At 52.9% G+C, this 25,926-nt stretch overlaps 2 long non-coding RNA genes across 3 annotated transcripts in view; one reads left to right on the forward strand and one right to left on the reverse strand.

Annotated features, from left to right (window-relative positions):
• LOC143660751 (uncharacterized) overlaps positions 1 to 25,926 on the reverse strand; it is a 94,822-nt gene that overhangs the window by 38,430 nt on the left and 30,466 nt on the right. The window lies entirely within an intron of this gene.
• Positions 9,124 to 11,945, forward strand: LOC143661500 (uncharacterized). The gene is made up of 3 exons (XR_013164642.1): positions 9,124 to 10,424; positions 11,298 to 11,433; positions 11,762 to 11,945. It is a non-coding gene; the product is annotated as an uncharacterized LOC143661500 (long non-coding RNA).

A 25,926-nucleotide genomic window follows, 5' to 3' on the forward strand; every position in this document is an offset into this window, starting at 1 on the left:
TTATTCATTGTAGCAGGTATGCCTCCTAGCCAACTGCAGATGTAATCAGCAACAGATGAGGTTCACACGCCATTGACTCATGTCCACAGCAACAAAACTGGGCACCTTCACCTGGCCAAGTTGACAACTGAATCCAACCACAACATTTTCTAATAAAAAAAAAAAATCAAGTTAAAAAAATAAAAGTGCCACGTGGGCTGGGGATGTTGTCTTTTATTCTCTGCTACAGTCCCCAGCTCCAAGAAAGATGCCTGGCTCAAAGGATGCAATAAATATTGAGTGAATGAACAACATGAAATCATGAGCAGGTAAATGTGAATAAAATAAGATTAAAGAAGGGGTGGGACCAACTCGGAGTGAGCCAATGCCATGCTCCCAGAACTATAACCAAATATTTTCTTATTCTCAAACAACCCTGTGAGGTAAATACATTATTCCCATTTTACAGATGAGATGACTGAGGCTCACAAAGATCCTCATATACAACCCATGGTGGTTGTATATTGTCTCAAAGATGGCCACCAATTCCTCCCAGCTCTGTGTTTGAATGCTGTGCTTCCTTTGAGAGGGAGTGTTTTAGTTTGCTAAAGCTGCCAGCGTGCAGTAACACCAGAAATGAACTGGCTTTTATAAAGGGGATTTATTTAGTTACAAATTTACAGTTCTCCAGAGGAAAGGCACCTAGCTTTCATCTGGTTTTCTCTGTCATATGGGAAGGCACACAAAGTCTGCTGGCCTTCCCTCCCAGCTTCTGTGTTCAAACGGCTTTCTCTGGGGCGTGTCCTCTCTGCATCTCCAAATGTCTGTGTCTGAGCTGCTGAGCTCTCTTCTGACCTCTCCTGTTAAGCCTCAGCTAGTTAAATTAAAACATCACTCACTGTGGAAGGCATGCCCTTAACCAACCTCAGACAATCAGCCACAGATTAAATCAGTGCTGATAATTTAAGTCCACAGCAACTGAACAACTGGGCACCATCACCTAGCCAAATTGATACCTGAACCCAACTACTACAGGGAAAGTCTATTTCCCTGCCCCTTAACTCTGGGCTGGCCTTGAGACTGGGTCTGACCAATAGAATGAGGCAGAAGTGACACTATGTCAGTTCTGGCCTAGTCCTTATGAGACCTGTCAGCAGTGCTGGCTATATAATTTTCAGGTTCCAAAGCAAAATGAAAATATAGGGCTTCTTGTTCAAAAAGCAAGAAAAGAATGGTATGAAAAGTTCTAAAATATGAAGCTCTTTCCTTTCTTCCATGGTCTCTCTCAAGTCATCATCATGTTTTAAATTTGCTGTTTAATGTTGTTCTAGGTAAGGAAAAAGTAAAAATTTTAAATATCAGCATGAATTTTACCATTCAACTTTATATTGTGCAATGTCAGTTTTAAGTGCAAATATATGAACATTTAACTTGTATATAAACCACCAAACTTATGCCATTCATATTTCATAGCTCATACATGCATATGTATTGCATTATCAGAGCAGTTGAACTGATGCCAAAAACTAACTCAACTTTTTATTCCTCTTCTTGACATGTATACATTCTACCAAAGCTCTATACCTTCACCTTACTGCTGAGTCAGGAAGGACTGAGGGAAAAGGAACTAAGGGCTGCCCTGGCTACATAATGGGGAGGCAAGGAACAGGCTGTACAATTCTTCTCCTTTCCTCATCCACATGGCTCCACTGTCCCATCAGGCTTCAGTTACAAACACAACACCCTATAGAGCATAAATGCACTGTCCTGCAAAACCCTGCCCCAATGTCAGAATCAACAGCAAATAAACAGTTGTTTTGAGCCACTAAGTTTTGTGGTGGCTTGTTACACAGGAGTCGAGGACTGATACAATGGTTGAGATCACCCCAGCTTCCTCACAAATGTTCCTTGCTGTTCTTCTCCTGGGTGAGTAGGTTTAGGATTGAACTAATAGGTGAGGGTGTCTTGCCACTACAAATCAGAATTATTAATGGAACTTGGAAGAAGCTTTATCTGGGTTCCATGCAGGGAGCAGGGCATTGGTGAGTGGGGCAGAGCTGAGAATAGGCCCAGCTCCTTGCCTCGGATAAGCCTGGACCCAGCTGGGTGCTTAGACATCTGTTTTCAATCCTGATTCAGTAAATAAAGCTGCTTTCCTCTGCCTACCCCATCCTCCCTCTCTACTGACCCTACAGGAAATGGGAGTCAAAAGTCCGGCTGGCCAAAAGCGGGCCTTTCCTCTGATCTGAGCCTCCCACATGGTGGGACAAGATGCAGATCCCAAGGCCTCAGGCTGCTGCTCTCCCTCTTGCCAAAGCAAGGGACCAGAATTCTCAGGGCCTCTTTTAGGTCAAGGAATCAAGTTTTCCTTATTTAGCCAATGGCTGTTCCCACTGGCTGCTATTAGCCTATCAAATTAGTATGTTGAGGATTTATTCTTTTGCTCTCCCAGTTCATGCATCAGAAAAGATGTTTACAGCAGCAAGAAACCAAGAACTCCTATTGAGATGGTTTAAACAACAAATAAAGTGTATTATCGCATGCGACATGAGGTCCAGAGGAAGGGCTAACCCCACAGTCAGCAGCAGCATCGAGGACCTAGGCCATTTAGTCTTTCCTCTCTGCCATCCTCAGCAAGTTGCCTAACCCTTGGCTAACTTCATGGTCAAAAGATAGCTGCCATGCCCCTAATCATCATGTCTTCATACAACAATGTCAACAAGAATAATATGTGTGGGGGGGGGCATCTCATCCTTGGGTCCCAATTTAAGAGCAAGGAAAACTTTTCCCAGAAGCCCCCGGAGAATGTCACTTACTGCACAATGGCCAGAATTGTGCCATACCCCACACCTGAATCTATCTTGGGCAAGGGGACTACTGCCTCTAATACTGCCTCAGCACATCCCTGACCCCGGAAAGGAGAGGGGTGAACACCTGGAACACACCTGGGCTCCATGGGTGCTGAAGGAAGGGTCGGCAACTGCCCCTGCAGGCTGCAAATCATTTGTTTGAACCCTGGGGTTTTTAGAGGTGGGGGAAGAGAAGGGGAGGATTAGTTTTTTACAAAGTGAGCCAGGTCCCCAGATTCTATTATTCGACCACATAGCCTCTCAGAGTACTTAAGAGAAATATATCTTGCTTAAACCAAGCACTCATGAGAAATACATAAAAGCTCAGGGGTTGAGGCAGAGACCTGTCTGTCATTCGAGCTTCTTGTTCTTAAGAACAACCATTTTGGAGTTAAACAGACCAAATTTTAGTACTGGCCTACCTATGTCTGGTTTTCTAACCTTTATACATTATTTAATTTCTTCGTCTACCTTTCTTTATGTATAAAATAAGGATAATAATACGCATTCCCAAATAGTTTTATTAACCAATATACGGCCTGGCATAGAGAAAAGGGTCAAAAAAAGATTTGGGGCAGATGGAATCGTGGGTTCCCACGTGGCTGTCTCCTTGCACGAAGCCGCCCTCCTCGCCTCCCTTGAGCTCGTCCCCCTCCTCAAGGCCCTGACTGGCACCCACCCCTCCTCAGGGTCCAGTGCCAAGCTCTCTTCCTCATACGGCTCCCCAGCCCTCACCCACAAGCACCCCTGTCAGCTCCCCACCCAGCAGCAGGACACGCGTCCCATCCACATTCCAGACGAGGAAACAAGACTCCTCCATGGCCGTCCACCCCACACCATCCCTGCTCACAAAGTCCCGGCGTGTCCGCGGTCCAGGCCCTGTGAAGGCTGTGGCCATGAGACGTTTACTGACTTCTCTGGATTTACTGGTCAGGGTTCTTGGTTGCAAGCAACAGAGTTCCCACAGATCCGTGGGCTTGCGGGAGAGGGTCAGGAAGCAGGGAGGACTGGCCGGACTCCTCAGGGCCCGACCCGGGAGGACAACAGCGCAGCTGGCCCTGCGAGCAGCCCCCGGGGCCCCAGAGCCCCTGAGCTGGGTGCCGCTCCCACTGCGGCCACCACCTCGGGTCAGCCACATCCCGCCTCTGCTTCTTCCGCCTCCTGCTTGAGAGCGCGTGCTCCTGGGTCAGGGCCACTGATTGGCTGATCCAAGTCACATGCTTCCGTCGCAGCTGCAAAGGAGGCTGGGAAAGGGAGGTCTGGTTCGCAGGGTAAGAGGCCCAAACTGTGCCTCCCACCCAAACTCAAAAGGTAGGGAATGCTCCAAACAGACGCTGGGGAGGCCTCTCAATAAAGACGAACTCTGCTGGGGGAGGAACCATTTGCCCAAGCGGGGTACAGGACCTGTGGCTGCTCGCCCGGCTCCCCCCACGCCCAGCATTGGGATCAGCTCAAGGTGTGGGAAAGTCTCAGGTGAGTTGACTCCTGTGGGATCAGAGAATATCCGAGCTGAAGGGTCCATACCCTGGGATTTCTGCAAGAGAAGTTTTAGAACTAACATAAAGCCCTAAGCAATAATATAAAAAAAAAACGAGTACCACATAAGCCACTTTCCACCCTCACCTACATTTCATAAAAGAGGAGCTGCTTAAACACCAACAAAAAAGAAAAAAAAAAGGAAAAGGGACAGCATGATTTTGGAACGGAAGGCAATCCTTTAAGCTAAATGCATTAGCTTTAATAAAAACTCACTGTTGTCCCGATTTTTTTATATCTGCTGCAAACCTGTGAAAAGGTTATGATATAACTGAATTTGAACATGGACTGTGGATTAGATAATAGTATTGTGTCAATGCTAAGTTTCCTGATTTTGTTAACTGTGCAGGGGTTATGTAAGTCTTACATTATAAGGGACTACCCTTGTTCTTGGGAAATACACCCGGAAATATTTAGGGTGAGGGGTATGCTGTGTGCAAATTTACTCTCAAACAGTTTGAAAAAGATTATACACATGCATACATATACACACACATATACACACATACACATGTATGTATGCATAAACACACAAGCATGTGCATACCTTAACATACTGCATACACACATACATTTATATATTCACACATACATATGCACAGAGAGACTAATAAAGCAAATGGGGCAAAATGTAAACAATTGGAACATTAGAGTAAACAGCAGACCAGAATCTTTGTACTATGCTTGCCACTTTTTTGTTAATTTGGAATTATATCAAAATTAAAAGCTACCCTAAAGAAAAAAGTTACCAGGAATTCTCATATTACCTATCCTGGTACTACTTGGCTTTTCGTGCACCTGTATGATGTTTTGTAGTCAGAAAGAAAGACAAAAATTGTAGAAATTAAAGCTGAGAGGAAAAGGCCATGCTGGCCTCAGTCCAGCATTTGAAACTTGCTGATCTGGCCTGAGATCCTACAGAAAAGGAAACTGAAGCCCAGACAGGGGCTATGACTTGCTCCATGGCACACGGTAGGCCATCAATCAAGAATGGGCCAGCACAGACCCCTCCCATTCCAGGATGCCATCCCCCGAAGCTGAGTTGGAGGGGCTGGTCAGAAAGGCCAGGCGGAACAGGGAAGCGTGCTGGGAATGTCCTCTCTGAGAATGCTGTGTCCTGAGAATGTACGGGTCCCATTGAGTCCGTGAAGATATACTCCTTCAAATTTTTATTCCCATAAAGTCCCTTCAAGCCGAGGAGGGTCATCCAGAATTGCTCCCTACACATCTACCCATTTCTTAGGTGGGGAAACAGACTTGCCCAAGACCATACTGCAAGGTCCAGACTGTGTAGTGAAGAGGGCGTAATTGGCCAGATTTGGCTAAATTACCTCAATCCCAAATTAGAGGGGAGCAAAGAAAGAGGCCTTACAGATCGAAGGGAAAAAGGGAGTGGGAAGGCCTGCAGTGTCAAACCTTATCCCTCACACTACCGAGGTGGCATCACTTCTCCTGAGCTTAGAAGAGGAGGAAACTGTTTTGCAGGTGCCCTCTGTCCCACAGCTTCAGGGACATTCCTCACATGGCAGTCTATGGAAACGGTGCCCTCTGGAGTTGTGCAGTGTACAACCTGTACAGCTGTACACAGCAACCCTGAAAGTGAGATAGTCATTTGTTGTTGAGGGGTAGGGTGGGGAGAGGATGGAAGACTAACACTGCGTAGCCTGGATTAACCAGTCACTGATGCCATCCATTTTTGTCAACTATTACTTGTTGCCAAAGGTTGTAAACCAGGTACGTTGCTAGGGACTGGGGCTTTGCAGGCTTGAAATAAACTTCCACTCCGGGAGAGAGCTGGGGGTAGAGAGGAGCTTGGAGAAGCAGCCCTCCCAGGACGAAGCTCCGTATTTCTTCCCCCTGCCTAACCTGCTTCCACCCTTCTGGCTAACCTGGGGCCAGGCATCCTCACTCCTCCTCTCTCCTCCTCCAGGCATACAGACTCTTGGGTTTTCTGCCTTGTCTGTGCAGTCTCCTTTGCTGGGTGCCAGGGAGCCCCTTGGACGCCAGGCTGCGGTGCAGCTACTTCCATTCACTTCTTTTTTTTTTTTTTCTCTTATTCCACAGACATTTTTCTAGTCATTTGTTAACTGACTAGAATTTTATTTGTTAATGAGTAAAGAGATCTATTCTCATAGTTTAAAGAAGAAGTTTCTTTAGGGCAAAAGAGAAGTAATTCTTCCTCCATCTCAGTTCCCCTCTCAGTGACAACCGTTCTTCCCAGTCCCTGAGTCTCCTTCCAAATATGTCTAGGCATTTTCCTAATATATAAATATAAATATATGTGTATCCATACGTAGTTTTCCTTTTTTCACAAAAGAAATCATACCTTATGCATTGTTCTACACGCTGATTTTTTGCACTTAATGCTGCATCAAGGTATGTGTTCTGTACCAACACCCCCACACAAATACGCACACACACACACACACACACACACATATTCTTCACAACTGCATACTACTCCATAGTGGGGTGTCTCCTATTTAATATCCACAAAACATAATATTATATCAACTTCATTAACTGTTAAAACTACGTTAACCCGGAAATCATAAACATTTCATTACATTTGAAAGCAATTTGATGACTTGGATATTCTCATTTCAAAGAATTCTCAAGTATCCGTGATGATGTTCAAGAAATCATAGCCAATCTTAAATAAGTTAATTGTGGTTGGATAATTTAAAAATCTTAACTATCAGAAAACCCTTTTAAATTATTATAAAATTACATTGAATGTGGGATCAGAGTGCATTTAAGTATGTTTAATGTCATTTGGGAGTGGCTTCTGAAATAAGAGCATCAAGGGCCTATGGGGATTTTATTTTAGATGTCTGTAAGCCTGTGAACCAGTAAGACAGGTCTCGGCCCTCATGGAGCTCACATTCCAGGAGCGAGTGGGTTTTCTCAGCAAAAGCAGGAAGCAGTGAAGGGGATCAGAGTCTTGGGCCCCTGACTTCTTTCCCAGTCCCCCAGCTGTCACAGAGAAGAGAGCCTCCTGTGTGGTCACCCTCCCTCCCAGCCCAGCAGCTCAGCTCTGGACACAGGGGCCCGTGCAGGAAAGGGTGAGGGTGGAGGTGATGCTGCCTATGGACTGGGGTGGGGTGGGGGACATGGAGATAGGAAGGAGAGGAGCAAATTGTCTCCAAATGACGTCTTGAGACATCAGGACAAAATGTGTTTTTCTCTTTCATACTCTCATCCCCTTTTAAAGGGAAATAGAGTTCATTCCTTGAAAGGGACCATCTGGGGTTTAAGTCACAAGTGTGAAAGTTTTAAGACTGGAAGGTGAGTAGTTCCGCACCTACCCTCTCCTCCCTGTCTGTCTTCCCTCCCATCTGAAATCCAGCGGGGAGAGGGCCCGGGAAGCCCCCCCCCCCCTTCAGCAGAACCAGGTTTCAGAACCGTGTGTGTGGGTGTGTGCATGGTGTGTGTGCTGGCCTTCTCCACTGGCTCGCTCTGTCCCTGGGCCTTGGCATAAAGCTCAGCACCAAATTACATTCAATAAAGATTTATTGAAGTTAGTTTAACTGAATGGCACAGCGGGTTCAGATAAGCCTGGTTTTGAATCCCAGTCATGTTATTTAATAATAGCTGTGAAACCTTGGGCCAGTTGCTGTCCTCCTCTGAGCTCACTTTGCACATCTGTGAAAAGACAGTGAGGTGGGCAGCGGTGGCTCAGTGGCAGAGTTCTTGCCTGCTTCACCGGAGACCTGGGTTCGTTTCCAAGCACCTGCCCATGCCAAAAAAAAAAAAAAAAAATTAAAAAACGACAGTAAGAAAGCCTAGCTTGTGGGGACGTCATATAGATGAAATGAAAGAATCAGTCAGTGAGGCGCTTAGCTCAGAGAATATGTTTTACCCTTACCCTTAAGTAAGCTGAACTTGAGGGGAAGCCACACGAGAAGAGTATGGAATGCTGAGCAGAAGCAGACATTTGCCTTGTTGAGACGGTGCTTACAGGGGAGGAGAAGGTGGGAGGGCAGGAAAGGCTGCATGCTGCACAGAGAGCGCTTGGAGCTTTCCCTGGTAAATACCTATGGGGAGCCACTGAAGGTTCTGTAGCAGAGGAGGGACCAGAGGATGGGAGGTGCTGGGTGCTGTCTTCTCTGTCCCCTGGCTAGATTCAAAATATGTCTGTCACTCCCTCCTCCTTTTGCCTCCCTACCTCTAGGAGGGGCCCCCACAAAGGCCATGGCTGAGAAAAGAATGGCAGAGAGTGAGTCCCAAGGACAAAGCCAGGCCAGGGCTTTGAACCCCGATTCTGTACCCTCTTTGCTGGCTGAGCCATAGCTTTCTCCCTGTAAAATGAGGTAACGGTACTGGTCTCACAGGGTTGTTGTGAAAGCTAAGTGAGATAATATCTACGACGCACTTAGCCCTGTGCCTCGAATACTGCTGGTACCAAATGCACCTTGTTAATTCGTAGAAAGATGGTGAGAGAGAGAAGATGAGACAAAATGGATCACAAAGAGAGGGGAGAGAATGAGGAGGTATTCCAGCAGGGGAGAGCGACAGCAGGCATCTGTCTGGATGGTCCACCTGCAGCCAGCAAAGAAGCCCCCTGGGAGGGGAGGGCAGATGGAGGCGCCCAGGCGTTAGGGACAAGGGAGGTCATGCCGGAACCACTTCCTTTCTTTCCTCCCACCTCCAGCCCAGCCTGGCCCACCTCTCCAGGTGACCCCGCTGAATATGGTGGGCCAGCTACACCCCAGGGGGTCGCAGAGCTGGGTCTCCTACAGAAGTGGCCACTCCTGGGAGACAGGCCGTGGTTGTAGTGCATGGGAGCTGGGCCTCCCTAGCCACCCTCAGGGCCCCCAGGCACATCCACCCCGGTTAACTAGAGGCCGCTGTGCTTGGCTGAGACAGGCTCACTCCCCAGGCAGGCGAGCGGCCGCTCACCTGAGCAGGTGGGGTGGGTAGGGGACCTGCAGCCTGGGAGTCAGCCCTATGGCTGCCACACAGCCTCACCACCTGGCTGATAGGCGTGCGTGTGCCAGTTCTTGGGCCTGCACAGGCACACGTGGACTCACTTGCTGGCACAGAAGCCGCTGGACCCACTGATGTCCCCCAAGGCACACACACAAGTTTACACAGTCTCACCTAGGCCTGTGCACATGATCCGGGCCATGTAGACGCCCCTATCCACATACTCTCACAACACTCACACTCACCAGCACATGCTGACACACACGTTCAGACATGCACGGACAGAACGGCAGTGCTGTGCTGGAATTCTGGGTGGGGAAGTCCCCCGTGGGAGAGACCGGTGTGTTGTGCCCTGTCACCCTCCCAGCACCCTGCTCTGAGGGAGCTCCAGGTCTCAGGCGGGTCCCTCCTGCTGTAGTGCTTGGCCCTGCTCTCACAGGCAGAGGGGCTGGTGGGGATCCCCCAGCCACAGGTCACTGAGGCAGATTGAGACGTAGGGACACACAGCCAGAGCACGTGGCGGGTGGGGGAGCCCATGGCCGGGAGGTCAGGGAGGACTCCCTGGAGGAGGGAACATCTGGACTGTTGAGGGAGCCTCAAGCCTGTGCTAGGACCTCATGACACCCACTGGGGTGAAGCAGAGACTGGGCGGCCCGAGCACCCAGCATGAGGCGGGTGTGCTGTGAGCACGGGAGCTGTGCAGGGGGCAGGACAAGGCCCGTGAGGGTGAGATGCCAAGGGGGCAGGAGGGCCAGTGGAGAGATGCAGGATGATGGAGGCCAGTGGATGGACAAGTGGATAGACTGACAGATGGACTGACAGAGGAGGCTGGCTGACTGAACAAATGGAAAGACAGAAAAGAGAGATGAATGGACAGTTGGGTAGGCAGACAGGGACCTGGGGCAGGAGACAGACCAAGAGGGCCACTGGCTCCATCTCCTCTTGTCTCTGAAGCCCCAGCCACCCCTACCCCAGGCCCACCCATCCTTGCCCCGCTCCCTGTCTTCTCCCCAGGCTAGGCTCCCAGGGAAACTGACACCTGGTCTGGTGCCCACAGACACACTTCCCAGCCACGGCTGTCCTGTTACTGCTCCTGCTGCCACCACAAGCCCAGATGCGGGACTCCCTCAGGTGTGGTCACCTGCACAGGCCTGCCTAGGGGGTGGGGGTGGGGGGCTGTTCTCTGTGGGCTGACACCTTCAGAAATAGCCCTCCAGCATCTAGGGAGCAACACGACCAGGGAAGACACACACACACACGTGTGCATGCGTGGGCGCTGACTGACACACACATACAGGTGAGTCCTCAGATGCGTGTTGCTACCGACTCCGGGGTGAGCAGTCATGTGGTCTACACGGCAGCCTGGACCCCCAGCTCCACCCCAGCTCTGCAGCGGCCTAAACCAGTAGGGGTTCACTGGACAGCGCCTGAACCAATGCGGGATGCCGAGAACACTGTCCTCATCCTCTAGACGGTGAAGGAGCGCCTTCCCCAGTTCCCCAGCACCTTCCAGAGAACATACTGACCCACCCTCGATCTCATAGGCCCTTCCCGATCTCACCCTCGGGTCCGGACTCCCGCCCCGCCTCCTCACATAGGCCTTCCCTCCAGCAAAGTGTCATACCTCACACAGGCTGTCCCCTCTACCAGTCCTTCACCCACCCCGTTCCCATGCCAGGAACCCCTTTTCCATCTCCATCCTGGACCACACTCACTGATCCTATCATTCAAGACAGAGACCTCTGTATACCTAAAGCTCAGCACACAGTAGGTCCTCAACTCTTGTCTGTTGACTGACTGACTGACTGGCTAGGTGGATTAAATAATTAACAGTACAAGTCAGCTGAGAATTGGGTGCTAGATGGGATGGTGAGGATTGGCTGCTGTGGGGCTTTTAGCAAAGCAGGGGATAACCCCCAGGCTGGAGGGCCTGAGCCCCCACAAGCACGCACTCATCACAAGCCCCATGGAGGAAGCCCTGCAGCCCACTCCTGCTTTCTGCAGAAAAGATGCACGACTGGACCCGGGAACCAGCCCTAGCCCCCGAGCGAGGACTGGAGAGGTCAGCAGGCTGTGGAAGAGGCCTTCAGCCAAGGCTGGGGCTCCCCAACCCCTGTCCCCTCCATCCACTTATGTCTTGGTAAGTTCCGGCAGTTTTCTAGGGTTTTCTTCAGGACTAGGGAGTGCCAGGGCAGGCTCCTCTGCCAACTCAGCAGCTCGGGGGACTTTGGATGTGCTGACGCCAGCCGCCCAGCCACACCCCACGCGGGCCCAGATGGCCAGAGCTCAGCACTGGCCTGGGCCTGGGCCTGGCAGTGATTGGTTGATTGGCAGGGACGCTCATTCCTTCAGCAAGGACTGGCCACACCTGCGTGTGAGGCACGTTGTAAGCACTGTATTTACATTTGTTCATTTAATCCTCACAGTGAGCCTGTGAGGTGGATACTGTTATGATTCCTATTTTGCAGTTGTGGAAACTGAAGCACAGATACAGATGAGCTATTTTAGTTACTTGGAGTCACATTAGCGAGGAGGGGGCAGAGCAGTCAAGACTCCAACCCAGGCAGGCTGGCTGTGGAGGTTGCACTTGCAACATGACATGATACCCTGTCTCCTCTTAAGCTCATTGAAAAAAATAAAATGAAATACTTAGTCCAGGCTGCCGATTCCTCCCTGCGCACACCCAGCCTGCGCTCCCCGCGGTGGCCAGGCTCCTGTGCCCCCACCCCCATCCTCCGCGGCCAGGCTTCAGGCCCGCGGGAACACTGCGCTCTCTGATTTGGGTCCGTGTCTGTCCTGAAACGCACCACCCCCCACACCCATGCCCACGCCGCCAACCTGCTTCCAGCCCTGGCCAGCGTTCCTGGAAAGCTCAAAGGAGGCTTCTTTCAGGATCGATGTTTGCACAGGACTGGGGACAAGCTGAGAGGGGTCCTACCCACAGCTCCACAGAGGCTGAGCCTGGGGGTCTCGGGCCCTCACTCGGCCATCAGCCTTGGACTCACCTCCAGGGCCTCATCCTGCTACTGGAGGGACCCAAGATCCTGCCCTGTCCTGCATCCTGACCCCCTGCATCCTGACCCTGGGCCTGCATCCTGACCCCCAGCCAGGGCTGGCAGTGGTTTTGGTGGCAGGAAAGTCCCGGCTCGGCCGCCCTCCACCCACGCTGAGAGTGGGGCCTGGCAGCCCGCCGTGCGGCAGGTCACAAGTACAGGCTCTCCTTGGCTGGCCCCTCCTGGTCCTCTTCGCCCAGCCTGAGTCTCAGGCCGGTCAGCTCCCCCTGCCCCCAAGGCCCAGCAGATCTCAGGGGGAGAGAATGTCCAAGTGCCACGCTGTCATCCCTCACTGCCCTGACCTGTAGCTGGAGCATTGGAGCATTTCCTGGTCTGGAAATGCCACACACACACACATACACAAACACACACACTCCTATTGAGATACCCACCCACCCACCTTAGCCCCCAAAAGAGAGTCTCTGTCCAGCAAAGCCTTGGGCCCCTCCCTGGTCTGGAAGTTGAGCCCTGGTGGCTGTGTCACAGGGAGATGACCCGCTCTGGTCCACCCCATCACCCCCATTCTCTGTTGGCTGGACCTGGGGATTCCCGCACTGGCCCCCGCACTCTCCACTGGCCCCCAGCACACAGAGAGTCCCCACAGAGCTCCAGACCGCCGCCTACCACCCACTGCGCTGCCACCAGCAGGGGTTGTGTTCTTTGGTTTTGCTCCTCCTTATACGTGCTGCTGTCGCGCTGTCGCTCTGCCCCCAGGGTCCTCCCCACTTCCCGTCCGGGCCATCAGCTCAGCGGTCAGCAGGGCCGCCAGGCGAGCCTGTACCATGAGCGGGGGCTGGCTCTAGGAGCGTTACATAGATAGAGATTCATTTAGTCCTCAGCAAGCCCGTGAAGAAAGGACTGTAGCAGGTGCCCGCTGTTCAGAGGAGGAGATGGATGCTGAGAGAGGTTAAGGAACCATGCTGGCTGCCCATCCCTCAGCAGTCACTGTGGGCAGGCAGGGACAGATGAGTAAAAAAAATGAGGATAAAAATAAATAATAGGGGACGATAAAGGGTAAAAAAATTGGATAGATTGAAATACTAGTGGGCAATGGGAGGGAAGGGTACGGGGTACGGGATGTATGAGGCTTTTTTCGTTTTCCTTTTCTGGAGTGATGCAAATGTTCTAAAAATGATCATGGTGATGAATACACAACTATGTGATGATATTCTGGGCCACTGATCGTATACCTGTATGGACTGTATGTGTGTAAAGATTTCTCAATAAAAATGTTGAAAAACAATAGCATTTCAAAACAAACTTAAAAGATTCACTGTGGGCGTTCTCCTGAGACTGCCTTCCCCTGCCATGTCCCCGCCCGCTGCCCCGGGCAGTGAAAACTGCTGCTAGCCTAGAGCCACTGTCCCTTGGAGCGACTCAGTGGAGGCTCTTACTTCAGCAGACAGGCATTGATTTGTGTCCTTCTCCCGCTGTTGCGGGGCTGGGGGACGTGGCGGGCGGGACTGGGTCTGATTCGCGGCCCTGCCCCACCTGCCTGCACCAGCCTGGCAAGCTGGCAGCACAGGGAACTCTCTGCTGCCTGGAGAAGCGAGCCAGAGAAGGCCGGTAGGGCCCTCATTCATTCCTTCTCCCTTTCTTCCGACTCACCTATTCCCCAGCCACATGGCTCCACTTCCCACCCCACATCTGCCCCCCCACAAGCCCCAGAGTGGATACCTGCCCTCACCTTTCCTACAAGTTCCCAAGGAAAGTAACCGGCCCCTGCCAAGCTCGCAGGTTGAGCCTTGCTGATGGGAGGCAGAACCTGTACAAGCTGAGCCTGAGAGAGGGATGGGGCTGCTACCCCAACAGGCCCCAAGCTCAGGGCAGGCCCAGCCTGGATGTGAACATGGGGCGCCCCAGCTCAGCACCCCCAGTCACCTCTGGGCGGCCACTTAACTGTGCCTGGGGGTGGGGGTGGGGAAATAGGAAAGGATGGCCCACGGGCCCAGCCCCCCACAGCATTTGCCAGTCACCAAGTTAAAAATAGACTCCGAGTGCCCGGAGGAGCGGGCAGCAGACACAGCGACCTCCGGCTCAGCTGGGGAGCAGGACTCCAGGGGGCCTGCCTCGGGCCCTCTGCACGGCCTCCCTCCCCCGGGGAGGCTGCTCACTGGTTCCGTCAGCAGCACCCACGTCCCTGCGAAGCGGGGTGGCACTGCATATACTTTCTGGGCTGTTTGCAGATGGCAGTGTTTTTCTAGTGTCAGAGTGTGAACTTTAGACCTAGACGGAATTCCCGTATATTACTATATAACTGCCCCGTTTCTAGCCTCCCCCACCCCCGCCCCTGCCCCCATTTTGCAGAGGGAGAGATTGAGGTCCAGAGAGAAGTGACTGGATCAAGGTCATGCAAAGCTAGGCTAGAATCAGGTGTCTCAGCTACTAATCCAGGGCTCTTTCCACTGCTATATCAATGTAATCATGTTACATTACACAATGCCAGATTATATTTTATTTTGCCTTATGTTATATAATGCATTGTAGGCGGTGGGTGGGGAGATAAGGGTGGGGGTGGGGAGGTAGTTGGAAGGAGGAGGTGACAAAAAGGCCAAAAGACACAGGGACAGGCCATGAGCCCATCTCCTCCCCCCACCTGAGCTCTCCCCCCACCTCAGGTGCGGTGGGCGTGGCTCAGCACCCAGTGCCCTAATTAGCACCTGTTGACAGTTTCTGGCTTGTGTGTTATCACCTCGGACCCACTTATCTTTATCAGAGCCAAAGGTTGATTGGAGCATTCTGGCTGGGGCTCAAAGCACTGCCACTCCAAATCTCACCAAGCACTTAGGTTCCCTGTAAATAACAACCGTCTTTCCTCAGCTAGCACACCTGATTTCTCCCAGAGCTGCCCTATGGAGTCTTAGGCTTGATCTTCACTCTAACCTGCCAGGAAGGTGCCGCAGCGTCCTTCTCCCCTTCGGCCAGGGGAGGAGCGTGCTGCCTGGGTGAGCGGCTCTGGGACCCAGGCTCCCAGCCTCCAGCCTCGCCGGGCACAGGCCCCCCGCGCAGCCCCGCAGCCCCTGCACCTCCAGTCACTCTTGATGGGACAAAGGTTCCTGGGCCTTATCAGCCGAGGAGGTAAAATATTAATCTAGCCATCTATGCCCCAGCCATGACCTCTCGCAGCCGGGCCTCTGCGCTCGGGTGGGTGCCAGCGTCCACCCAGCAGGACAGAACGTGGCAGGGTAGCAGGTGACCAACGGGGACCTGCCTGGAGGTGGGGATGGGGGGCTCCGTCCCGGTCCCCTCCCACATCAGCCCCAAAGCCAGGCCCTGAGGTTGTTCCCAGTCACCCCCTGAGCCCTGGGGGGACTCCCAGCCTGGACAGTGTCAGAGATGACTTGGGTCCTACCCCCAGCTCCATGGTTGCCTCCCTCCCCGGGGCCCCAGGCAAGACTCTGCCCGCCTGGGCCTCAACTGCCTCCCCTGTAAAATGGGAGCGGACTTTGGTGGGTCCTAGAATTGTCTCTCTGCGCCCCCGCCCCGTTCCACCAGCAGCTGGGCACAGGGCCCTGGGTGCAGCGCTTTTGCATTTTGCACCTCCCCAAGTTCCATTCATGGCCCCAGAAACTGCACTCCTTCCTCTCTAAGCCAAGTCTTCAGGGACTTCCTGGGGCAGCAGGGGTGCCTGGAAAGGGTGGCCTCAGAGAACTCAGGTGGGGAAAGGCCCCTGGGCTGGCAGATGTGTGTGCGTGCATGCGTGTGCATGTGTGTGTGTGTGTTTGCACACTCACCCTCCCAGGGCATTGTCTGGAGGGGACATTGTCCGGAGGGCTGGGCAGCTGCCTTTACGGCCAGGCATAAAAGGTAATCATTGACCACAACAATGCCACCCAGCGCCTTAGCGCCTGCCCAGGCTCGGAGCTGCCAGCCCCGGATTACTTTACAGTCACATTAAAGGTGCCTCCAGACTGGTCCCTGGGGACTTTGGCCCTTGAGGGGGGAGCAAGAGGGAGCCATTCCCGAAGCTCTTCTTTCCTTTTGTCCAGCATCACAGGGGTTGTCCCAGCCCAGCCTGTTCAAGGCCCAGAGTCCCGGCCCATGGGGGCCTCCCCTCTGCCTCCTTCTCAAGAACCACCAGCAGCCTAGAGTCACCCAGTGAGGCCCCTCCCGAAGCTGGGACCCAGGGCGCGCCTTGGAGGGTTTTTTCCTTTACAGGCTGGATCTCATTGAGCCCTTGAGACCCCATGAAGTGGGCACCAAGTAATTCTTGCTTTACAGACAGGAAATCATGGGCTCAGAGAGGTTAAGTGACTTGCCCAAGTCCCACAGCCAGTAAATGGCAAACTTCAATCACTCTCCATCGTCTCTATGGCTGCTGTTTCCAAACTTGTTGAGTGTGTGCTATTATAGTCAAAAACTACTGTTAGCACACACCTTTGCTACTTTTATATGGATCCATAAATCATATGTACAGATGACTGAAGAAGCTGTAAAAGTATTAGCTAATATTTGCATTCCAATGGAACAATCTTTTTTTTACCCCAAACCAGATTAAAGTCGCTCAACAGGCGATTCCCAAGACTGGATTCCAGGAGGGATATTTGGGGAAGAGAGAGAGAAGGTGGGATTTGCGCTGAACTTTGGAGGAAAGGCAGGCCTCGGGCACATGAATATGTTGGGAAGGGGCATTCCAAGCAGAAGAAACAGCTTGAGCAAAAACCAAGAGATAGAAAAGGACAGAAAATGTTCAGACATAAATAATGCATGTAGCCAGAGTCACCACTAAAAAGGCCAGAAGGGGCCCAATGGAGCTGGCCTGAGACTGCCAGACCTTGTTTAGAATACAGTTGGGAGCCATGGAAGGTTCATGAGCAGGAGTGTGACTTTCCCAGAGTTACGTTTTAGAAACGTCTCTCAGGTCACAGAGTGGAGTATGAACTGTATTAGACTGTCATTTTTGGAATTGTTGAACGCAGCCATTTTTTTTGGAAGCACTAGACTGAAGGCCAGTTAGGAATTGTCATATGCCATGTCTTTGCACATTGTTCCTTCTGCCTAGACTGGGGAGCCAGGGGACAGCACGGCAGAGCACAGAGAGCATGTGCTGTCAAACCATACGAACCAACTCGACCATTTGCCACCTGCCCAACCTTGAGTGAGTTCCGTTGCCTCACTGGACGTCGATTTTCTTGTTTATAAAATGCAGATAACAACAGTACACACTTCAGAGATATCGCTGTGGCTCGGAGAGTAGGAGAGTGCTGGCTGCAGCTCCCGAATCAGTGCCTGGGATAGAGCATGTTTCCATGAATGGCATCTGCTATCATGGTGAGAAAGCACCAGGCCCTCTGCTCTGCCTGAAGAAATCAAACTAACCCTTCTATATCAAGTTCAGACTTGACTTTTGAGGATCCCAGTAGACTTATTCCTCCCTCCCCTGGACTCACCTAGCTCTGGATTCATACCACAAATAGGCCTCTAGTACATCAGGTGACATTTACTTGAATATTGGTCTGTCACCCCACCATCTCCGTGCTCCCGTACCTGACGCTTAGTGGACCTGGGTAAGTTTTTGTGACTTGGTTCAAAATGGCATAAAAAACGTAATATCATCCAAAAAAGAGGGGGAGGAGGAAGCAAAACACATATTTAGGGAGCATGGTGCTAAGCTCTTCACATGCCTTATTTTGTGACTCCTCTCTTCAACCCTATCGGATAGGTGTATCAGGCAGAACAGGCAAGTGTATGCCGCAGTAACAAACATCCCAACATCTCAGTGGTTTGCCACAGTTAAAAATTGATTGCTCTTTCATGCCAAGTGGAATTTGTAGGTCTCCTGGGGAGTTCTAAGCTCTATCATTGTCACTTGGGGACCCAGGCTGAAGGAAGCCCTGAATCAGCATTGCTGCGGTGGTCGTTGCGGCGAGAAGCAGGTATAAGAGAAGCAATAAGAGCTCTTATTGTTGGTGTCTGGAAGTTGCATATATTGAGTCACCTTTCACTGGCTAGAGCAAGTCACACGGCCACACCGCCTTCAGGGAGCAGCAAAGTGCCGTCCAGCCAGGCCTGTGTTCCCAACCTCTGTCATGACAGCCACACAAGGCAGGTCAGGTCCCTTCCCAGCTAAGGGAACCTCTGCCACTGGGACCACCTAAAACCCCCCTGTGGCAAGGAGTCACCACCTCTAACTAAGGACTGCCCATTTCCCTCCTGCCCTGGAATGTGCCCACTAGCATCAACCCACAAGAATCTGGGTCAGTTCTTATCTTCCAGTGAAGCTAAACTCATCTAGCAATGTGGCCTTGACTTTGGTTAGGCATGGAAATCACAACCATATTTCATATCCGATGCTGGGACATTGTGGGTCTGGCAAGGAGCATGGGAGAGAGGAAAAAACCCAGGGACAACTGGCTTGGGGTTGGAATGTGATTTATTACCAAATAATTATATGCTATCTGTGGGCTGGAATCACACACTTGAGTTGGACGCAGGGGGAGAGCTGGCCCCATGCATTTCCCAGCTCCTGTTACCAATTTTTTTTTCCTATTGTTATTTGCAACAGGGATTTTGTAGGCTCTGAGAGCAAATCAGCTATGGCATGTTGTGTGTGTGTGTGTGTGTGTGTGTGTGTGTGTGTGTGTGTGTGTGTGCTTGTGACAGAGAGAAGCCAGCAAGATAAAATAGAACAGGAGGGTCTCTTGTGCCATGGCCCCTGCAGGGGCCAAGGAGAGGGGAATGCGGGTCTCCTGTTTAGCTTGGACCCCAGGTTTAAGAAAAGTCTTCCACATCTGAAAGCACGTGCTGGGCCTGGCTCCCTGAGGGGATAAAGCAAATAGAAACTCTCTCACCACCGGCAGACTTCATTCTGCTCCAGGGGCAAGTTAAAGGAGCGGCAGTTAGGGAAAGGGGCTGGGCGGGGGTGGGGAGCAAGACAGCCAGAATCACGCAGTGTTTCAGGCAAAGCAGAGCGGAAACTCAAAGCCAGGGACCAGCGAGATTCAGAGGGCTAAACTGGGGAGAGGCAGAGGCTGCTGAGGGGTGGGGCCGGGGGCAGGGCAGCACAGTGGGGAGAACAAGGCTCTGAGGCTCGGCAGGCCTGAGCTCCTGGCCCAGCCCTGCCACCTACCAGGTCGGTTCCCTAGATTCTCTAAGCCTCAGTTTCCCCAGCTGCAAACTGAGACTAACGAGAGCCCCCGTCCTGGGCCTAGGCTAGGGGTGCATGAGCTCATGTAGAAGATTAGCACAGGCCTAGCACTAGGCAGGTGGCCCGTGGACAAGGCCCGCCCTGCTCTCTGGGCCGCCTGCTGCTGTTTTCCTGGGCCTTGGGTGCGGGGTGGGACCCAGGGAGATGTGTTTGCACCACCACCCCCAACCCCGCCCTGCATGAGCTGGGAAGGGGAAGGAGCCCAGAGCGACAGGTCCAGAGGGAAACCAGTGACCCCGAAGGAGCAGAGGCTCAAGTGGCTCTCCCCTAGCTCAAGTAGCGCTGCCCAGTCCCTAGGGGCCATCTCTCAAGAACTTACTGAGCACTGTCTGGTTTCCAGCCCCCTGCAGGGGTCTGGGATGGGCATTCTGGAGCCTTCCTTTAACAGCTCATATTCTAACTGCGAGGGGCTGCTCACTACCCAGAAGAGAAGAGAAAGGAGCCAGGGAATTGCAGAGCAGAAATTGCTCAGGGCCACGAGGCGGAGTCAGGGAGGGGGCGGAGCCGAACAAAGGAGAGGACAGGTGGAGAGGTGGGGGCTGCAGGGGGCACAGGTGGAAGAAGGGGCTGCAGGTGGCACTGAGTGTGACGTGTGCAGTGGTTGACGGGAGCCGTTCGGTGCTGAATGCAGATCCCAGGGCTGGGAGCCGCGGGGGAGCCTGGCCTTGGGATCAGGGCAAGGATGCCGAGATGGGCCCAGGGCGTTGTTTGGGCAGTGATAGCAAGTGCGGCCGATACCACGACATAGGTACCCTGGAGATAAGACCGTCGGGATGGCGAACTAGGGTGCTGAGTTCACACCGCAGGTGCAGACACGGGGAGCGCAATCGTCTGTGGAAGGGACCCTGCCGTCCCATGGCCAGGTCCCGGCTGTGCTGACACATGGGCCCTTCCTCTGGCCCAGGGGCCGAGATGTGGCATTGTTAGGCTGGAAGTGAGTCACAGAGCCTTTCCTTCCTTCTCTTCCTCTGGGCTCTGCTTGCCTGACACCCCGTGCACGCTCTCTCTCTCTCTCTCTCTCTCTCTCTCTCTCTCTCTCTCTCTCTCTCTCACACACACACACACACACACACACACACACACACACACACACACACACACACACACACGCCAGCCTTTCTAAATCCATAAGCTATAAACATGTGGTCGCCCCAGGCTGGGGGTGGGTCGGGCCTTGGCCCTGGGAACTGGGGCCCCATGCCTGCAGAGCGGGTACCGTGTGCACGTGGAAGCAGGCGTCTGGGTACCTGGCGAGGTAGATGTTGCTGAGTGTGCAAGGCCGGGAGGGGTCTCTGTGCAGGGGCTGTGGGCAGCCGTGTACCTGGGAGGCTGTGGCAAGGAGGGAGGCTCCCTTGGGTCCGGGAGGTGGTGGGGACGGGGACAGGTGCCTATGCTGCAGGCCTGCGTCACCTAGGTATGGGGTGTGGGTGGCAAGCACGTGGTTGTGCAGGAGGCGGGGGTGGGGGGGTGGGGGGTTGGGGGGTGGGGGGTGGGGGGGTGGAGTAGGGCAGGGAGAGGAGGAGGCGCTCCTGTCCCTGTGTTCCTGCGGGTGGTTCTATGGGACATGACAGGCCTTGGGCTCCTGGGAGGCGAACGTCACACCCTCCAGTTATACTCCCCTCGCCCGGACCAGGGGAGCCAGCCCGGGGCGCTGGGGGGCTCCATGGCCAGTGCAGGTGGCCCCCGGAAGGAGCAAGGGGAATGCCGGCCTGCCCCTCGGCCTCTCCAGCCCTCCCTTCCAGGGGGCCCAGCCAGAGAGAAGGAACCAGGAATGCAGGGCCCATGGCAGGCACCCCACATTGAACACCACTCCCCCAGCACATATATCTGCCCCCCCACTAATGAGCCCCTCCTGCCTGCCCCTGCCCCCCAGCTAAACTGTAAATCCCAGAAAGCAGGGCCTCTGCCTCCTCTTCCTCCACCCAGCCTCAGTCTCCCCACATGTAAAAGGAGGACCATGATATCTACAGAGAAGGGGTTTCCTGCTCCCAGGGGGCCAGGAGCAGAGTTCTGCTGTGCACCCCCCATCCCCCACCCCCTCTCCTCCCTACCTCCAAAGAAGCAGCCAGTGGGAGCAGGCCAGGGGTGCAGGTCCCTGAGCCAGCTCCAGGGGGTGCTGACGGGCAGCCAGAGCGTGCTGCACCTGTCCAGCGGATTAAGTGGGTAAACCTAAGTAAACACCGAGGGCTGGCCTTGGAGAGGGGAGAGGGCCTGTGGACAACGTGTGAACGGGGGTGGAAGTTGAGTGGAGCCTGATGAGAGTGTTTGTCTGTGTGACGTGTGACTCCTGTCACCCACAGGCCTCGGGGAGAACACCAGGGCACCTCAGAGAACAAAGCCCCAGGCTAAGGAAGGGCTAGGCGGTGGAGGGGGGGCAGCATGTCCCTGGACGCTTATTTAGGTCCCTCTCCTCCTGGGCTAGTGGAGAAAGGGCCTGCCGCTGCCTCCTGGAGCTGAGGTAGCCAATTCTCCTCTCCTCTGTGGCCTGGCCCAGCTGTGCTCTCCTGCCAGAGCCCCTCCTGGGATGGGAAACCGCTTTCTCAGCTCCAGGAGGTAGCAGCAGGCAGAGGGCTGGGACACTGTCCCAGCAGGGCCCTGGAAGAACACTCACTTGGGGCACTCCAGCCTCCCAAACCTGTCTGCTTCCTCCTGGGATGAGGCCCACGATTGGGGTCTCAGGTGGGGTGGGGTGTGCGTTTGCGGGGGGTGTGCAAAGCTGTGTCCCTTCATGAGACCAGGGCGCCTGCATTGCCAGCAGGGGGCTGCTCCCATATCAATTCTGAGCTCTGGGGGCTGCTCCCGGCAGTTGGAGGTGCAGCCTCCCTCCAGCACTGCCCATCCATAAAGGGCATTTGTGCCCAGGCAACACCCGCCCACCTGGGGCCGGGGTGGGCAGGGGTTGCGGGGAACACAGTGCTGCAGTGAGAGCTGGGACAAACGCGCCTGTGTGCGCCCTGGCCGCGGGGCCGGAGGAAGTGCGAACCGGCCTCCTTCCTGCCCTGCCCCTGCCAGCTCCTCAGTGCATCCCCTCTCCCCCAAAATGCCAGCTTCCGCTCAAGTCCCCGCGCACTCCCTCCGCGTCCCTGGCTGCAGATCTGTCCCGCTGGGCCTTCGGGTTTATGGCTTTTCCGTGCGCCTTGTTTCATGTGGTTAGAACCGCTCTGGCCCCCACCCCCACCCCCACCCCACCCCCCGCAGGTCCTTCCCCAGTGGAGGCTGGCCTGGGGTGGAGGCAGCTGGGGCAGGGAAAGGGGGCTGGCCTGGCCAAGGAACAGTAAGGGGAGCCTGGAATCTGCTCTCCAGGAGACCCAGCCAGGGCATGATGCAAGAGAGGCACGTTCAGCACGGCAGTCTCTGTACGGAGGAGGGCCGGTGGGGGTCCCTGCAGAAGGCTGAGCCTGAGGAATGGGGAGGACAAAGAAAACCACTCCAAAAAGAGATAGCATCAGCCCACCTCGTGGCATGCAGCAACTGCAACAAAGGAAGCAGGGGTCACTGTGGGTTTGTGTTTATTTTTGTTTTGAACGTAACATTTATTAAGCATTACCTGTGCCCTGGGCTAAGTCCCATGCATCCATTTTCTCATTTAATTCTCACAAAAACCCTATGACGTAGACGCCATCCTCTTCTCCATTTTACAGATGATCAAACTGGGGCCCAGAGAGGTTAAGTAACATGCCTCGGTCACAGAGCTAGTAAGTGGCAGAGTGAGGCCTGCCTTTAGCACCCAAGTGTTAGAAATAAGAAACCACTATGCTGTCTGCATTCTTTCAGCCACTGCTGGGTTTTCCTATCTGGGGGGGGGGGGGGGGGGGGGGGGGGGTATGAGCTGAGTCCCGGGCTAAGCCTCAGGAGTGCCAAGGAGTAAACATCCAATCCCAGGGCTAAGGGTGGCCTTCGAGACCCTGGGACACCCCAAGCCTCAAGCCCCCTTAGGTAATAAGGACCCTTTACAAACTGATCTCTCCCACCTAAGGGGACATATTTTCAAGTGCATGTAGAGGCTGTTGAATAAAATATACATTCATTGAAAAGCATTACTGAATGTATACTTACTTATGGTCATTTGTATTATTTTATCAATCAAAGGATTTTAAAAGTACAGCTCCTATCATGGAGAGCAGGGAGCTAGCTGGCCACAAAAAGTTTAGACTCTTTAACAGATTGTTTGTATTAAAAAAAGTCAGGAACCTCTACTTATGAGACAGTCCCACTGCTTCACAGACAAAGACATAGAGTCATCTTGGCCAAGTTCTAAAGCAAGCTGGGGCCCTGGACCTATTCTCAGGGAGGATAATAAGCTTGGCAGGGTTCCCTTTCTGTCTGGCCAGGGCAGTCCCCTTCCACCCCCATCTTGTCAAAGAAGGAGACCTGCCCCAGCGCTGTTGGGGTGGGCTCCAAGAGGTAACACCCAGTGAGGCATGGAGCTTCAGGCTCTAAGGGGCTAGGAGATATTCAGGGGCAAGCCTAGCCTGCCTCCCAGCAGAGCAGGGACAATTCCAGGTACCAAGAAAGGACCACAGCCTTACCTGTCATTGACTCCTGAGAGCCTTTCCTAAGCCCAGTGTTTGCAGGTCCTGCTCAGGAAGAAGCCAGCTATGTATGCAAAGCAGGAAACTGGGGTCTCTGTCAATAGGAAAGGTTCCTCCCCCATACTACTGGGCTAAAGTCACAGACCCCATTGAAAGGGAGCCAAAGAAACACAGTTCTGGAACCCTTACTGTGTGCCCAGTGCTGTGTTTTTACAAGTTAGCATTTTTGTTTTGTTTTGTTGTAAATTTCAACAACCCTTTAAGGTAAAACTGATGACCACAGATGCACCTCAGCAAGGCTAGAAGCAAAGCAGAGCCAGCACCTAAACTTGACCCCATACTTTGGGAGGTCTCATCTGCGTTCTGGGGGGCTCTGGAGACCCAGAGCTGCTGAGGGGAGAGAGGCTGAGGGAGGAAGAGGACCTGCTTCAGCCTACACAGCCCCAAACCAGGCGAACATCCTCTTTGCCTGCCTTTATTGTTCACAAAACGAAAAAGTGATGATGGTTTTCCTTCCTCTCTTTAAGAAAACAACAGAACCAAAACAAACAGAGAAGGGGAACTCCCCTCCTGCTGCTTTTGCCAGAAATAAAAGGAAGAAAGAGTCCCAGGCATGACCTGGGCTGCCCCACTTCTGCGACAGGGTCTGAGAGGAAGAGAGAGTACCTCTCACTAAAACCTAAAGCGTCAGCATTCCCCACTTCCTGATATTGCTCCTAGCTCTGCTTTGCCACCAGCAACACTTCCCCCTTGCCTCAAGCCCAAGATCAGATCAACTCTGAGGCACACACACACAACTGAGGCAGCTGCCACTTCCCAGAGGACTTTAGTAAATCCCAAGGAAGGGCAAAGAGGAAATAAAAACATCCAAGTCCAAGAATCAGAAACAGCCTCTGAGACACATGTCAGCACTTTGTACCTCCAATGGCCAGTTTCCACTCAGTATTCCCAGGCCCTGCACCATTTCTCATCTTGAACTAACACACTAAGCCCCCAAAGGGCAAGGAATAGCCTCACAGGGGTCTCTTCCTTCCTAAAGCTGCTACCCCAGTTGCCTCAACAGTCAAAGTCTAGGGCAGCTTTAGGGTCTTGGTAATACAGGATACCCACCCCCAGCCTCACCAGGGCCCTCCCATTCATTACCTAGCTTTTGTTCAAGGTAGTTTCTGTTAATTGGCTTGTTTGAGGTGACTCAGCCTTCGGGAGATCTGCCCCTTGTATACTGCGCTGTGGCCTTAAAGGCTCATCAGCGTTGTTGTCACTGAGCCCACGTGAGAGGGTTGTAGTCTCACGGTATGAGCCAGCTTGGCCAGCCTCACACTACAACAGGGACTCTGGGGGCAACAGCAACTTTTGAAAACTGTCTGGATTGATGAAGGAATTTGTCTGGGGTTTAGGTTCAAGGTCAGACTGTGGCTGGAGAACATAGATTCTGTTTATTGGAGACTAGTCTCAGAAAAAATATTAAATGAATACTTATTTATAAGTTCAGTATTGCACCTGGTCCTATGGGAAAAGTAGGGAGATAGATGAGTCTGAGAGTCTTCCAAGGACGTGAGAAAAATGGTAGTGGGGAGGGGATTGCACCTAAACAATTACAGCAGCATCAAAATCAATTGTGGCAATGAATGCACCACTCTATGAATATCCTAGAAGACAATGATTGTACACATTAGATGCATTTTATGGTATGTGAGTTTATCTCAGCAAAACTGCTTTTCTAAAAAAACAAACTCCTCAACTCTTCGAGCTCTGGGAAATTAAAGGGGAGAAAGCTGCCTATGTGGTGTTGATATCTAATTAAGCATCACTGCACAAGATCCTCTAAGAACAGGGACTAAATCTTACTCCTCTTATATCCTAGGACTGACCAGTTCTGCACTTAGTAGGTGCTCAGCTGG

This window comes from Tamandua tetradactyla, chromosome 17 (assembly GCF_023851605.1).
Source record: "Tamandua tetradactyla isolate mTamTet1 chromosome 17, mTamTet1.pri, whole genome shotgun sequence".
Taxonomy (NCBI): domain Eukaryota; kingdom Metazoa; phylum Chordata; class Mammalia; order Pilosa; family Myrmecophagidae; genus Tamandua; species Tamandua tetradactyla.